Consider the following 15,210-nt stretch of genomic DNA (forward strand, 5'->3'; position numbering starts at 1 on the left):
AATCACAGCTCTTGCTGTGGCCAGGAAAGGTCTTCCTAGGATGATGGATTCATTCTCTTCCTTTCTAGTATCCAGGACTATGAAATCAGCAGGGATGTAAAGGCCTTCAACCTTTACTAACACGTCCTCTACTTGTCCATAAGCCTGTTTTCTTGAACTGTCTGCCATCTCTAATGAGATTTTAGCAGCTTGCACCCCATAGATTCCCAGTTTCTCTATTACAGAGAGGGGCATGAGGTTTATTCCTGAACCAAGGTCACACAGAGCCTTAAAGATCATGGTGCCTATGGTACAGGGTATTATGAACTTTTCAGGATCCTGTCTCTTCTGAGGCAATGTCAGTTGATCCAGATCACTTAGTTCATTGATGAACAAGGGAGGTTCAACTTCCCAAGTATCAATGCCAAATAATTTGGCATTCAGCTTCATGATTGCACCAAGAAACTTGGCAGTCTGCTCTTCAGTAACATCCTCATTCTCTTCAAAGGAAGAATACTCATCAGAGCTCATGAAGGGCATAAGGAGGTTCAATGGGATCTCTATGGTCTCTAGATGAGCCTCAGAGTCCTTTGGTTCCTCAGAGGGAAGCTCCTTATTGATCACTGGACGTCCCAGGAGGTCTTCCTCCTTGGGATTCACGTCCTCCACTCCCCTTGTAGGTTCGGCCATGGTGCTTATGTCAATGGCGTTGCACTCTCCTTTTGGGTTCTCTTCTGTATTGCTTGGGAGAGTATTGGGAGGGATTTCAGTGATCCTTTTACTCAGCTGGCCCACTTGTGCTTCCAGATTTCTAATGGAAGATCTTGTTTCATTCATGAAGCTCACAGTGGCCTTGGATAGATCAGAGACTAGATTTGCTAAATTAGAAGCATTTTGTTCAGAGTTCTCTGTCTGTTGCTGAGTGGATGATGGAAAAGGTTTATTATTGTTAAACATGTTTCTTCCACCATTATTAAAGCCTTGTTGAGGCTTTTGATCCTTCCATGAGAAATTTGGATGATTTCTCCATGATGAGTTATAGGTGTTTCCATAAGGTTCACCTAAGTAATTTACCTCTGCTATTGCAGGGTTCTCAGGATCATAAGCTTCTTCTGCATAAGAAGCCTCTTGAGTACTGTTGGATGCAGCTTGCATTCCATGCAGACTCTAAGAGATCATATTGACTTGCTGAGTCAATATTTTATTCTGAGCCAATATGGCATTCAGAGTATCAATTTCAAGAACTCCTTTCTTCATAGGCGTCCCATTATTCACAGGATTCCTTTCAGAAGTGTACATGAACTGGTTATTAGCAACCATGTCAATGAGTTCTTGAGCTTCTGCAGGCGTTTTCTTTAGGTGAATGGATCCACCTGCAGAAGTGTCCAGTGACATCTTTGATAGCTCAGATAAACCATCATAGAATATATCCAGGATGGTCCATTCTGAAAGCATGTCAGAAGGACACTTTTTGGTCAACTGTTTGTATCTTTCCCAAGCTTCATAGAGGGATTCACCTTCTTTCTGTCTGAAGGTTTGAACATCAGCTCTAAGCTTGCTCAGCTTTTGAGGAGGAAAGTACTTGGCTAGGAAAGCCGTGACCAGCTTATCCCAAGAGTTCAGGCTATCTTTAGGTTGAGAGTCCAACCAGATTCTAGCTCTGTCTCTTACAGCAAAAGGGAAAAGCATGAGCCTGTAGACTTCAGGATCTACTCCATTAGTCTTAACAGTATCACATATCTACAAGAATTCAGTTAAGAACTGAAAAAGATCTTCAGATGGAAGTCCATGAAACTTGCAGTTCTGCTGCATCAGAGAAACTAATTGAGGTTTCAGCTCAAAGTTGTTTGCTCCAATGGCAGGAATGGAGATGCTTCTTCCATGTTAATTGGAATTAGGTGCAGTAAAGTCACCAAGCATCTTCCTTACATTTTTATTATTTTCGGCTGCCATCTCCTCTTCCTGTTCGAAAATTTCTGAAAGGTTATCTCTGGATTGTTGTATTTTAGCTTCTCTTAATTTTCTCTTTAGAGTCCTTTCAGGTTCTGGATCTGTTTTAACAAGAATGTTCTTGTCCTTGCTCCTGCTCATATGACAAAGAAGAGGGCACAGAAAAATAATAATAATAGAAATCCTTTATACCACAGTATAGGAATTCCTTTGTGAGTGGAAGAAAAGAGAGGGAGACAAAGAATGTAATGTAATGGAAGAAACACATCTGTGAGGAGGGTTGAGATGTGAGATGAGATGTTAGTAAATGAATAAATAAATAGAATAAGATGGGAGAGGGAGAATTTTCAAAAAATATTTTTGAAAAAGAGTTAGTGATTTTCGAAAATGGTTTTTGAAAAAAAGTTAGTATTTTTCAAAAATTTTTAAAATCAAAAATAAAAATAAGAATAATTAGTTAATTAAAAAGAAATTTTTGAAAAAGAGGGAAGATATTTTCGAAAATTAGAGAGAGAGAGTTAGTTAGGTAGTTTTGAAAAAGATAAGAAACAAACAAAAAGTTAGTTAGTTAGTTAAAACAAATTTTGAAAAGATAAGAAGTTAGGAAGTTAGAAAAGATATTTTGAAATCAAATTTTTGAAAAAGATAAGATAAGAAGATATTTTTGAAAAGATATGATAAAAATTAGTTTTTGAAAAAGATTTGATTTTTAAAATCACAATTAATGACTTGATTCACAAGAAATCACAAGATATGATTCTAGAACTTAAAGTTTGAATCCTTCTTAACAAGCAAGTAACAAACTTGAAATTTTTGAATCAAAACATTAATTGTTATTGTTATTTTCGAAAATTTGATATAAAAATAAGAAAAAGATTTTTGAAAAATATTTTTGGAATTTTCGAAAATAACTAAGAATTTTGAAAAAGATTTGATTTTTGAAAAAAGATTTTGAAAAAGATAAGATTTTCAAATTGAAAATTTGATTTGACTCATGAGAAACAATTTGATTTTAAAAATTTTTGAAAAAGTCAATCCAAATTTTCGAATTTGATGAGAGAAAAAGGGAAAGATATTTTTTTTTTGACTTTTGAATTTTTATGATGCAAGAGAAAAACACTAAAATGATGCAATGCATGAAATTTTTAGATCAAAACATGTGATGCATGCAAGAATGCTATGAATGTCAAGATGAACACCGAGAACACTATGAATGTCAAGATGAACATCATAGACACAATTTTGAAAAATTTTTAATGCAAAGAAAACATGCAAGACACCAAACTTAGAATTCTTTAATGCTTAGACACTAAGAATTCAAGAATGCATATGATAAACATGAAAAGACACAAAACAAAAAATCATCAAGATCAAACAAGAAGACTTACCAAGAACAACTTGAAGATCATGAAGAACACTATGAATGCATGAAATTTTCGAAAAATGCAAGATGCATATGCAAGTGACACCAAACTTATGATATGACTCAAGACTCAAACAAGAAACACAAAATATTTTTTTGATTTTTATGATTTTCTAAATTTTTTTGTATTTTTTTCGAAAATTATTATGAAAAAGAAAAATAAGGATTCCAAAATTTTTAATATGAATTCCAGGAATCTTATGCTCTTTAGTCGAAAGCTTCAGTCCAGGAATTAGACATGGCTTACTAGCTAGCCAAGCTTTTAGCAAACATAGATACCTCACATGTATACAACAGCTGATATTTCATCCAACTTCATATACTTATGAGTGGAAGCCTCAGTCGAAAAGAATTTAGACATGGCTTTATAGCCAGCCAGGCTTCACATGCTTCATGAAACACTAGAATTCATTCTTAAAAATTTTGAATAAAAATATATTTTTTTGAAAACAATTTTTTTTTTCGAAAACAGGTGAGAAAATTTTGAAATATTTTTGAAAAATTTTTGAAAGGAAAACGAAAAGAAAATTACCTAATCTGAGCAACAAGATGAACCGTCAGTTGTCCAAACTCAAACAATCCCCGGCAACGGCGCCAAAAACTTGGTGCATGAAATTGTGATGTCCAGGCTCAAACAATCCCTGGCAACGTGAGCAACTTGGTACGCGTAATCGTGATTACACTTTAATTATGTAAAATTCATGGCTCTTTCTTTCCCTGGCAGTGGCGCCAAGAACATGGTGCCAATACCATGGTTCACAACTTCGATACAACTAACCAGCAAGTGCACTGGGTCGTCCAAGTAATACCTTACGTGAGTAAGGGTCGAATCCCACAGAGATTGTTGGTTTGAAGCAAGCTATGGTCACCTTGCAAATCTCAGTTAGGCAGATATAAATTGATAATGGTGTTTTCGAATTTAATATAATAAAATAGGGATAGAAATACTTATGTAATTCGTTGGTGAGAATTTCAGATAAGCGAATGGAGACGCCTTCGTTCCTCTGAACCTCTGCTTTCCTGCTATCTTTATCCAATCAGTCTTACTCCTTTCCATGGCTGGCTTTATGCAAGGGCATCACCGTTGTCAGTGGCTACATCCCCTCCTCTCAGTGAATAATATGCTCACGCACCCTGTCACGGCACGGCTATTCATCTGTTGGTTCTCGATCATGCTGGAATAGGATTCACCCTCCTTTTGCGTCTGTCACTAACGCCCAACAATCGCGAGTTTGAAGCTCGTCACAGTCATTCAATCATTGAATCCTACTCGGAATACCACAGACAAGGTTTAGACTTTCCGGATTCTCTTGAATGCCGCCATCATTCTAGCTTACGCCACGAAGATTCCGATTAAGAGATCTAAGAGATATTCATTCTAGCTTATTTCATGTAGAACGGAAGTGTTTGTCAGGCACGTGTTCATAGAGGAGAATGGTGATGAGCGTCACACATAATCATCACCTTCATCACGTTCTTGGGTGCGAATGGATATCTTAGAAGCGAAATAAGATGAATTGAATAGAAAACAGTAGTACTTTGCATTAATCTTTGAGGAACAGCAGAGCTCCACACCTTAATCTATGGAGTGTAGAAACTCTACCGTTGAAAATACATAAGTGAAGGTCCAGGCATGGCCGAGATGGCCAGCCCCCTAAAACGTGATCACACGATCAGAATACAATCCAGGATCCAGGATCTCAAATACAATAGTAAGAGGTCCTATTTATAATAAACTAGCTACTAGGGTTTACATGAGTAAGTAATTGATGCATAAATCCACTTCCGGGGCCCACTTAGTGTGTGCTTGGGCTGAGCTTTGAGTGTTATACGTACAGAGGCCATTTGTGGAGTTGAACGCCAGTATTTGTGCCAGTTTGGGCGTTCAACTCTGGTTTTGGATCCTTTTCTGGCGCTGGACGCCAGGTTTGGGTAGAAAGCTGGCGTTGAACGCCAGTTTACGTCGTCTATTCTTGGCCAAAGTATGGACTATTATATATTTCTGGAAAGCCCTGGATGTCTACTTTCCAACGCAATTGGAATAGCGTCATTTCGAGTTCTGTAGCTTCAGAAAATCCACTTTGAGTGCAGGGAGGTCAGAATCCAACAACATCAGCAGTCCTTCTTCAACCTCTGAATCTGATTTCTGCTCAAGTCCCTCAATTTCAGTCAGAAAATACCTGAAATCACAGAAAAACACATAAGCTCATAGTAAAGTCCAGAAATGTGAATTTAACATAAAAACTAATGAAAACATCCCTAAAAGTAACTAGATCCTACTAAAAACATACTAAAAACAATGTCAAAAAGCGTATAAATTATCCACTCATCAAGTTCACGTTAGCTTAGTTAACGTGACTCTTAACGTGGGCAATGATGGCTTCGAGAGCGTTATTGGCAATTACTTTTCTCATTAACTTTGCAAGTTACTCCCATTCCACGTTAGTGTTAACTTTAGTGTAACTAACGTAGCCACTAGTGTGGTTCTTCTTTGCTTCCTTTGTCTTGAAATCAAGCAATAAAGTGCATCAAAGTTCTAGTCCAAGTCATGGGAAATGCAACATCCAATTTGTCATTAAATTCATGCAAAATCCTCATGAAATCATGTAAAGTGCACAATGTATGCTTGAATCAAGATGTAAGTGAATATCTACCCAAAACTAGCTTATTTCCTAAGTAAATGCATGAAACTACCCTAAAAATAGTAAAGAAGAGGTCAGTGAAACTGGCCAAAATGCCCTGGCATCACAACACCAAACTTAAAGCTTGCTTGTCCCTAAGCAAGTACTGGAACAAGAGAATGATGAATGGAATGCCAAGAGAAATGAGTCATTCTTGTGGAAGTCATGTCCCTGGTTTTATGGTGGTTTCATGCATAGCAACTTAGGTTCATTCCTGGCTTTCAGACCTTTATCATGTCCTAGAATACTCACTATGATTGTATCCCATGAGACTTTTATTCATTGATCCTTTTGTTGTTATTTCAGGGCTTATTTTTGTTCTTAAGCTAAGTGCTCTGTAAGGGGGCAACTCTTTAAAATAAGCTTTCAGCCAACACTCACGAACCAGTTGGTTCAAGGTGCTAGGTGTTGAAGCACCCCTAAGGACTTACTTGCTCAAGTCTCTCCCCCCATACATACACACCACAGGCACATAGTTTATTTATTTTCTTTTCTTGAGACCTTGGTGTCCAGCACCTCTTTGGTTACTAAATGCTCTGTATTGAGGGTTACTCTTGATTGTGAACTTTCAGCTGATAATCCCGAGTTAGTTAACCCAAGTTACCAAGTGATAAGGCACCCCTAAGAGCTTATTCATCCAAGTAGATCCCTCACACAGGAGCACCACAGACACATGCCTCAAGATTAAAAACCATTGGTGCCTAGCCTTATTGCTTGTTCTTTTTCTTTTATTCCTCAACTTTGATTGTTCTTTCCCTTTTTCTTATTAGGATCTTCTTATTCAGCTAGTCTCATGGGGTGTGTCTCAAGCACAGTATTCATGACAGATAGTTGTCCTCCCACCTTATGGTTGAACCAACTTAGCTAACTTATGACTATACCATAAACTCATGAACTTACTCCATAGTATGAACTCCTCTCTGGTCTTTTGTAAACACTCATTCTCTTTTTCATTTGATTCAAAAGGGACAAGCATACAAGTAAGCAAAGTAAGGATGCGGTGACATAAAGACTAGCACACAGAGACCTCTTCAACACAAAAACTTAAAAGACAGAATTTAAAAAGGTTCAAACATAACATGGAAGTAAGTTCTATTTCATACAAGATCTTCCTTATTCAAAGCATGGAAGAAGATGGACCAAAGAAGGAACGTCACCACCTTTTACTCTTGTGGATGCCCATGCTTTCCTCCTTGTTTGTCTTCTTTGTGTCCTCTTGCAGTCCCTCGCATCCGTGCCAATCTTGCTTGCTTCTAATCCTCAAGTGCCTTCTTCACTGATTCATTACTCTCTTCCACCTTTTGTTTTTCTTCTCGTGCTAATTCATCCCTCATTTCTTCATACCTTGTGATTCCTGGATGCAATATAGGCAGCTGTCCTACCAAGTAACCGAGCCTGGCTTGAGTATTTATATGATGCCCAGTCTCGCTCAGGTAAACTCCTTCTGTGAATGCCCTTTGCTCGTCCAATAGTTCAGCCTGTTCTATCTGTCTTCGATGCATCTCATGTATATGTGTACCTTGATGTGCTTGGATGTTGATTAGCCTCTGGATGGATTCTTGTTGCTCGTTTTGCCTTTGTTCCATCCTGTGGAATGTTTCACCCCATTGTTGCCCTTGACTCAGTTGCTGATCCATCATTTGCTTTTGCCACTCCCCTTGTTGAGTCTTCCATCTTGAGAGCGACTCCTCTTGCTACCCCATCATCTATAGTTGAAGCTCTCTCTGTGCTCCTTGGCTTTCCAAATATTGTCGAGATAGTCCATCAATGGCTTCCTGCAATTCATGCATATCTAAGGTGGATGGTGCTTGCCCCTCTAAGACTTGTCCTTCCACTACTTGAGGGGCTGTCCTTTTCCTTTGCTTCCGTTGAGGCAGGGGGGATGCGATAGCATGCATTCGTCGAACGGTTATTGGAATGCCCTCTTTTATCCATACGGGGTCCTCATCTTCAAACCACCCCAGCTTTCTTGCACAGTCGGTAAATAGTGCTGGGGTAACCTAACATTCCTCTTGAGTCGCTTTTCTCTGCCATTTTTCTAATGCCTTCTGCTATGAGTTCATGAACCTTGATTTCTCCTCCTTTGAGTATGCAGTGTACCAGTGTGGCTCTCTTGAGATTCACCTCCGAGTTGTTCGCTGCTGGGAGGATAGACCTCCTTACAATTTCGAACCACCCCTTTGTTTCCGGAGTAAGATCTGCTCTCTTGATGAACCTTGGTCTCCTATCTGCATATCTTTTCCAGTCAGCTCCTGGTACACAAATGTCTTGCACTATCTGGTCATGATTAGGGTTGTTGTCCATTCTTGAATGATAACTCTTTTCTTCAAACGGTATGGACCACAGTTTTAATGCCTTCATGACACTCATGGGACCAAAATCCACAATCTTTCCTCTCACAAAGCTTGTATATGACTCATCTGCCTTATCATATCGGACCGCATTTGCATAAAACTCTCTTATAAGATTTGCATTCACCTTAATGACCGGATCAGTGAGGAGCTCCCATCTTCTCTTTTCTACCTTCTTTGTGATTTCGGGACACTCAGTTTTCCTAACTTGAAATCCCAGCTCATAAATGATCTCCTTATCCACCATCCACCCGTATTGCAATGCATGGTGCAAGCTTCTAAATCTCTTTTCATCATACGGGTGTTGCTCCATAAGTTCCTTTTCCTTCCTTCTTTTAGAGCTCGAAGATGCCATGAATGGGGGTTAATGTGTGAAGTTGGCAATGGTGTGGAGACTTTTGGTTGTTTAGGGTTGAGTGCAATGAAGGGAGTGAAGGGGAATCCAAAATAGAGAGGTGTGCAGAGTGGGGTACGGAACAAGGATCACTTATATAGAGAGGTTGTGAGTGAATGGAGGGTGTGGATTGATGGAGTGGTTGTTTGATGGATGGTTGGGGTTCTGCATGGAGAAAGGACAAGGATCATCACTTTATGATGGAGATTGCTCGGTCTTCAAGGGTCTCCTTTCTTCAATGTTGCATGGTAACATTTTCCAATACATTCCTTCTTGAGACAAGTGTGTAGTCCCTCTTCATGAAGTGGCCGAGCCCTTCTCATTCAATTGTACAATCAATCTCCTTCAATGTTCCTCTCCTTTTCCTAAAAAGATAAAAGAAGAAAAGGAAGAATTAATCCTCATAAAAAAACAATTTAAACTTTCGGCTAGAATAATAAAAAGAAGAAAAGATTTTGTTTATTCATGAACTCCAACTAACTAACTAACTGTGTATCCTTATATGCACATTGGTGGCACCATGGGGTGACACCAAACTTAGTTTGGAGCACTGTGATGAAAAGTTTTGTTCAAAGCTCCAAGACTAGCATGCTCTCAGTTGCATTCATGCTTTCTTGGCACGCTTTGAACACTAAACTTGTTCTTCACTATATACTGCAATATAAGGACTTCACCAAGTGTTTGTCAAGTTTAGGTTGGAATTCATGAATATTGACTTATTCACTAGTAAAAGCTCATAAAACATGGGTTGCCTCTCATGAAGCGCTTCTTTAGCGTCACTAGCTTGACGTTTCTCCTTCATCAGGGAGGTTGATAATGCTTCAAGTCCTCCCCTCTTGCCTTGGACTTATATCCATTGGTTGTATCAATGATCTCTACATGTTCCAAGGAGAGAACTCTGTTGATAGTGAAGACTTTAGGTAACTGAGATGGTACAGTAGGGAGATTAGGGGGGATATCTGAGAAGTAAACTAAGATCACTTTATCTCCTAGAGAGAAGTCTTCCGTAGGGATCTTCTTGTTCCTCCACCCCCTTGGTACCTTCTTTGTCCCTTTTGATGTTGCCTTGCTCTTGGTGACTTCTTCTTCTAAGGGAATTTTGTTGTTGTCTTTACATGTCTCTGGTGGTTTAGGTTCCTCCAGCTTTTCCTTGAGTTGTGACAACTGCTTATTTCCTTGTTCATCAACCCAGGGCTTTCCCAGATGGGCTGGTTGTGCTTCAGTGCTTGCTTCCTCTGTCAGCATCTCATTATGATCTTTGCTTGGTTATTTGTTTTCTTGGTCTGCTTCTTGCGAGAGTTTGAAGACATTAAAGTTGAGTCGTTTATCATGGATCCTCAATATTAGCTCCCTTCGCTCCACATCTATGAGTGCTCTGGCTGTAGCTAGGAATGGTCTTCCCAATATGATTGGGTGAGTGTGACTCTCTTCCATGTCCAAGATGACAAAGTCTGTGGGAAGAAAGTATTTCCCAACCTTTAACAACACGTTTTCCACCACCCCTATTGCTTGTTTTTGAGTTTTGTCAGCCAGCCTGATGACTACATCTGTGGGCAATATCTCATTGATCTGCAGCCTCTTCACCAGGGATAAGGGCATTAAGTTGATGCTTGCTCCCAAATCGCAAAGTTCTCTATCAAATATTGTTTCCCCTATGGCACAGGGGACATAAAAACTCCCTGGATCTTTTCTTTTTGTAGGCAACTGCGGTTGAATGAGGGTACTGCACTCCTTGTTCATCACTATAGTTTGGCCTCCCTTGAGTGAGCTTTTCCTGGGAAGCAGCTCCTTCATATACTTGATGTATGCGGGCATTTGTTGAATAGTCTTGATGAATGGTATGTTGACATGCAGAGATGCAAACAAGTCAAGAAATCTTGAGTATATTCTCTTCTCCACAGCACCATTGAGCAGTTGAGGAAAAGGTGCATAGAGTCTCAGCAGCTCCTGTTGTGAGATTTCGGGTTCTTGATGATCTTTTTCCTTCTTCTCTACTGAGGTATCTTCAGGTTGTTCTGACATATTTCTTGGCTTGTCCTCAATCTCCTTATCACTTATAGTGACCATCTTGCAATCTTCCCATCTTACTTTCTTTGTTTCACCTCTCAGATTCTTCTCTGTGTCACTTGGGAATCCATCTGTGGGTTTGGGAATCTGCTTAGAGAGATACCCCACTTGGGATTCCAGCCTTTTGATTGTGTCTCCCTGGTTTTTGAAGTTGGTTCGCACTTCCTCCTTGAATACCTTGTTGTCTTGAATCTCTTTGCCTATGCCTTCAAGTAGATTCTCAATCCTTGAGAGTCTTTCATCAAATGATGATAAGTCAGGCTGAGAAGGGTTATTTTGGCCTTGATATGAATGTGGAGAGGTGTTGTTATGGGGGTGTTGATATGGTCTAGATGTGAAGTGTTGGTGGGCTGCATTGTTTGGATTTGGGCGTCTTTGATCAAGGCTTTGGTCTTGTTGATTTCCCCACCCAAAGTTTGGGTGATTCCTCCATCCAGGGTTGTAGGTCTTAGAGTATGGATCATGGTTTTATCTAGGTGAATTTTCAATGTAGTTGGCTTGCTCCTGACTTCCCTCTGCTTCTTCATTCACTCCTTCTTGGGTTGTTGATGAAGTGGTGATTGCTGCTACTTGGTTCCTCTCCATCTTCTTGGTGAGATCAGCCAGCTGTTGGATAATGAGCTTGTTTTGGGCCAGCAGAACATCTACATTGTTTAGCTCCATTACTCCTCTTGTGTTCCCTCTTTCGGAAGCATAGAAGTAGTCATTCTCTGCTACAGTTTCAATGACATCTATGGCCTCCTCAATGGTCTTCTTCTTGTTCAAAAATCCTCCGGATGAATGGTCTACGGCCTTCTTTGACTCATAAGAGAGCCCTTCATAGAAAATGTGCAGCTGCACCCATTCATTGAACATATCTGGTGGGCACCTCCTTGTTAGGTCTTTAAACCTCTCCCATGCTTCATATAGAGTCTCACCATCTTGTTGCCTGAAAGTTTGGACCTCAGCTCTCAGCCTATTGATTCGTTGAGGAGGGTAAAATCTTGCTAAAAATTTGTTTACCACATCCTCCCAGGTTGTCAAGCTCTCTTTTGGGAAAGACTCCAGCCACTTGGCTGCCTTATCCTTGAGTGAGAATGGAAATAAGAGCAGTCTATAGGCGTCAGGATGAACACCATTAGACTTCACTGTGTCACATATTCTCAGGAAGGTGGTTAAATGTTGATTGGGGTCTTCTTGGACACTCCCTCCGAACGAACAGTTGTTCTGAACAAGGGTGATGAGCTGTGGTTTTAGTTCAAAATTGTTGGCATGGATGGTTGGCTTTTGAATGCTACTTCCACAATTTCCTTGGTTTGGATTGATGTAAGAGCCTAAAACTCTTCTATCCTCCCCAGCATGATTTGCTTGACCTCCTCCGCCAATGTTGTGAGCCTCTTCCTCATGATGGTTTTCCATGTTTTCTTCCATGTTTGGTTCAAAGTATTCCTCAAAGTGTTCCTCATCTTCTTCAGCACCAACTACAGGTTTTTCTCTTGCCTCCCTCCTTAGTCTAAGGAAGGTTCTCTCAGGTTTAGAATCAAAGGAAGTTGAAGCCCCGCTTCTTCTCCCTGTCATACAACCAACAAGTACAAGCAAAGAGAATAGGTGCAGAAAGTATATTTGTCAGAATTACTGTTAGTGTGAGTGATGCAATATATCAAACAGTTAGTGGGTTAGTAAAATGAATGGTAAATAACAAAGAAAAAGTAGGGGGAAGGGAAGAAATTAACTACAACAGAAAGTAAATGACTCAAACAGAAAATTAAATCAAACAAAAATAAAATGCTCAATCTAGTGATCCTCCAATTTAATCATTGTTGATGCACAATCAATCCCCGGCAATGGCGCCATAAACTTGATGCACGGAAAACTTGTCTCTCAACAAATCTCCCTTCGGCAAGTGTACTGAATTTGTCGTCAAGTAAAAACTCACAATAGAGTGAGGTCGAATCCCACAGGGATTGATTGATCAAGCAACTTTAATTAGAGGAATGTTCTAGTTGAGCGAATCCAGAATTTGAGTTGAGAATTGCAGAAAATAAAATGGCGGGAAGGTAAATGGTAGAAAAAGTAAATGCTAGAAATGAGAGCTGAAAGTAAATGACTGAAAGTAAATTACAGAATTGTAAATGGGAATGGGAGAATTGCTCATAAAAGTAAATGACAGAAATTAAAGAGAATGGGTAAGATCAGAAATGGGGAGTTCATTGGGCTTAGGAGATGTTACATTCTCCGGATCAATTTCATTTTCATCTCTTCCTCAATCAATGCACTCATTGATCTCCTTGGCAATCTTAAGTGATCGAATTACAATTTCTTGTAATTCAATCTCTCAAATCTTGATCAATAGCCAATTCCTTGGTCAATTGCTCATGAGAAGAGATGAAGTATGGTCACTGATTATACCACATGCATTTCCCAAATCAAGTGTTGAGAGGATTATAGTCACATATCCATCCAAACCCAATTTGGTCCAGCATGAGAAAGCATTTCTAGCATGATCTCTTCATTCCTCTTTCAAGGTTCAGAAGAGATCCAAGTATGAATAGCTTCTTTTCCAAGATAACTACCCAATTGGATGAAGATCGAAAGCTTTCAAGTAAAATCAAGAGAAAAGATAGAAGAAGAATAATGAAAACTAGTATTGATCCATCAAATTACAATAGAGCTCCCTAACCCAATGAAAGGGGTTTAGTTGTTCATGGCTCTGGAAAATGAAAACAAAGATGGAGAATACATAATGAAAACTAGAAGTGCACAGAAAGTAAAATACAGAGAGTAGTGCAATGCCAAGAGGCTCCCTATAATTTCCAACTCTCCCATTTTAATTCAAAGCTACTCCTATATATACTACTCTTCTGTTCTTCTAGTTCGCTCTTCAAGTCTTGGGTATGGGACTTTGGATCATGAGTTTGAAGCAGTTCTCTTCTTTATTGGGCTTAGCTTTATTTGCAGAGAGAAAGTGTGAAGTGGGCAGAGACTTTTAGCTCAAGACGTTAGTGGCGTTAACGTCAGTGAAAATATGGGTTCGAGAACGTTAGTGACATTCAACTTTTTCACTAACGTTCCTCACCCAAGTAAGAGCCACGTTAACCTCAACGTTAGTGGCACAAACATTGCCACTAATGTTGCCTCTTTGTCCTTCGCGCACGTTATTGGGACTCACCTTTCCCAATAACGTTGAGAAGTCTCCCCCTTCCTTACGTTAGAGTCCACGTTAACTTAGTTAACATGGCTCTTTTTAACGTAGGCTTGCCAACCTTCGAGAACGTTAGTGACACTTAACATTGTCACTAACGTTCTAATGTGCCCCTTAGTTCCCATGTTAGAGTCCACGTTAACTAGGTTACTGTGGCTTCTAACGTGGCCATGCTAGCCATCTCCAACGTTAGTGACAAAGTTGAATGTCGCTAACGTTGGCTCATCATCCCTCTCTTCACGTTAGCCTCCACGTTAACTAAGTTAACATGGCTCATTGTGGCTTGTGTTGGCTCCTTCCAATGTTAGTGACAATGTTTGGTGTCACTAACGTTGTCGACAACCTTTCTTCTTCACGTTAACCTCCACGTTAACTAGGTTAACGTGGGAGTTAACGTGGCTTCTTGGGGATAGTGTGTTCATCCCAACGTTAGTGACAATGTTTGGTGTCACTAAAATTTTTGACCACCTAGTCACGTTAGCTTCCACGTTAACTAGGTTAACGAGGGAGTTAACATGGCTTCTTGTGACTTTGCCAACGTTAGTGAGAAAGTTGAATGACACTAACGTTGGCGTCCCCTTTTCTTCATAACGTTAGAGGCCACGTTAACTACTAAGTTAACGTGGCAACTAACGTGGCCATTTATGAGCTTGGTCCAACGTTAGTGATAATGTTAAGTGTCACTAACGTTGGCTCCATTTACTTTCTTCCACGTTAGAGTTCACGTTAGCTTAGTTAACATGACTCTTAACGTAGGAAATGATGGCTTCGAGAGCGTTATTGGAAATTACTTTTCTCATTAACTTTGCAAGTTACTCCCATTCCACGTTAGTGTTAACGTTAGTGTAACTAACGTAGCCACTAGTGTGGTTCTTCTTTGCTTCCTTTGTCCTGAAATCAAGCAATAAAGTGCATCAAAGTTCTAGTCCAAGTCATGGGAAATGCAACATCCAATTTATCATTAAATTCATGCAAAATCCTCATGAAATCATGTAAAGTGCACAATGTATGCTTGAATTAAGTTGTAAGTGAATATCTACCCAAAACTAGCTTATTTCCTAAGTAAATGCATGAAACTACCCTAAAAACAGTAAAGAAGAGGTTAGTGAAACTGGCCAAAATGCCCTGGCATCAAAACCTCATCCTGAAAAGAATTTCAGAAGACCAAGAACAAGTTTTCAAAG

The 15,210-nt window shown here is 39.6% G+C and overlaps 2 non-coding genes across 2 annotated transcripts; both read left to right on the forward strand.

Annotated features, from left to right (window-relative positions):
- Nucleotides 1–1,428: 1,428 nt before the first annotated feature.
- Nucleotides 1,429–1,536, forward strand: LOC148580034 (small nucleolar RNA R71). The gene has a single exon (XR_015895803.1). It is a non-coding gene; the product is annotated as a small nucleolar RNA R71 (small nucleolar RNA).
- A 10,159-nt stretch (nt 1,537–11,695) lies between these two features.
- Nucleotides 11,696–11,802, forward strand: LOC148580035 (small nucleolar RNA R71). Its single transcript, XR_015896982.1, has one exon. It is a non-coding gene; the product is annotated as a small nucleolar RNA R71 (small nucleolar RNA).
- The last annotated feature ends 3,408 nt before the right edge of the window (nt 11,803–15,210 follow it).

This window comes from Arachis ipaensis, chromosome B10 (assembly GCF_059453495.1).
Source record: "Arachis ipaensis isolate K30076 ecotype BB chromosome B10, ASM5945349v1, whole genome shotgun sequence".
Classification (NCBI taxonomy): Eukaryota; Viridiplantae; Streptophyta; class Magnoliopsida; order Fabales; family Fabaceae; genus Arachis; species Arachis ipaensis.